Source organism: Triticum aestivum, unplaced genomic scaffold (genome assembly GCF_018294505.1).
Source record: "Triticum aestivum cultivar Chinese Spring unplaced genomic scaffold, IWGSC CS RefSeq v2.1 scaffold98403, whole genome shotgun sequence".
Classification (NCBI taxonomy): domain Eukaryota; kingdom Viridiplantae; phylum Streptophyta; class Magnoliopsida; order Poales; family Poaceae; genus Triticum; species Triticum aestivum.
The window spans coordinates 1-1,008 of NW_025294784.1; the positions used below are offsets into that span (position 1 = coordinate 1).

Genomic DNA, 1,008 nt, shown 5'->3' on the forward strand with positions numbered 1-1,008 from the left:
GCTTGCCGCCGCTAGACGCGTGAATAATGAGCAGCGAGCTAAAACTTACCGTAAACGTGCAAAATAATAAAACGTGCTAAACATACGTCGCGCTCGTGCGTTTTGTTTTGCACGCGGTGCAAAAAAATTAAAAAGGAAATGCAACACGAGGACTTCCCAGGAGGTCACCCATCCTAGTACTACTCTCGCCCAAGCACGCTTAACTTCGGAGTTCTGATGGGATCCGGTGCTTTAGTGCTGGTATGTTCGCATCCGACATGTTACCCCCGTCTTCGTCCCTTATGCTTGCCCCTCCCAGCTCCACTACACACACGATTGCACATTCCTTTGGCCGCTCCCGCTCAACTACGGAGACGAGTTTTACCACGGTTCAACTGCACCAGTGCCTATTTACCATGGTTTCGACCCCTTTCAGAACACGCTTGCCGCCGCTAGACGCGTGAATAATGAGCAGCGAGCTAAAACTTATCGTAAACGTGCAAAATAATAAAACGTGCTAAACATACGTCGCGCTCGTGCGTTTTGTTTTGCACGCGGTGCAAAAAAATTAAAAAGGGAATGCAACACGAGGACTTCACAGGAGGTCACCCATCCTAGTACTACTCTCGCCCAAGCACGCTTAACTTCGTAGTTCTGATGGGATCCGGTGCTTTAGTGCTGGTATGATCGCATCCGACATGTTACCCCCGTCTTCGTCCCTTATGCTTGCCCCTCCCAGCTCCACTACACACACGATTGCACATTCCTTTGGCCGCTCCCGCTCAACTACGGAGACGAGTTTTACCACGGTTCAACTGCACCAGTGCCTATTTACCATGGTTTCGACCCCTTTCAGAACACGCTTGCCGCCGCTAGACGCGTGAATAATGAGCAGCGAGCTAAAACTTACCGTAAACGTGCAAAATAATAAAACGTGCTAAACATACGTCGCGCTCGTGCGTTTTGTTTTGCACGCGGTGCAAAAAAATTAAAAAGGGAATGCAACACGAGGACTTCCCAGGAGGTCAC

At 49.7% G+C, this 1,008-nt stretch overlaps 2 non-coding genes across 2 annotated transcripts; both read right to left on the minus strand.

Annotated features, from left to right (window-relative positions):
- Nucleotides 1–135: 135 nt before the first annotated feature.
- LOC123179015 (5S ribosomal RNA) lies at nucleotides 136–254 on the minus strand. The gene has a single exon (XR_006490036.1). It is a non-coding gene; the product is annotated as a 5S ribosomal RNA (ribosomal RNA).
- Nucleotides 255–555: 301 nt separating this feature from the next.
- On the minus strand, nucleotides 556–674 carry LOC123179016 (5S ribosomal RNA). Its single transcript, XR_006490037.1, has one exon. It is a non-coding gene; the product is annotated as a 5S ribosomal RNA (ribosomal RNA).
- Nucleotides 675–1,008: the final 334 nt, after the last annotated feature.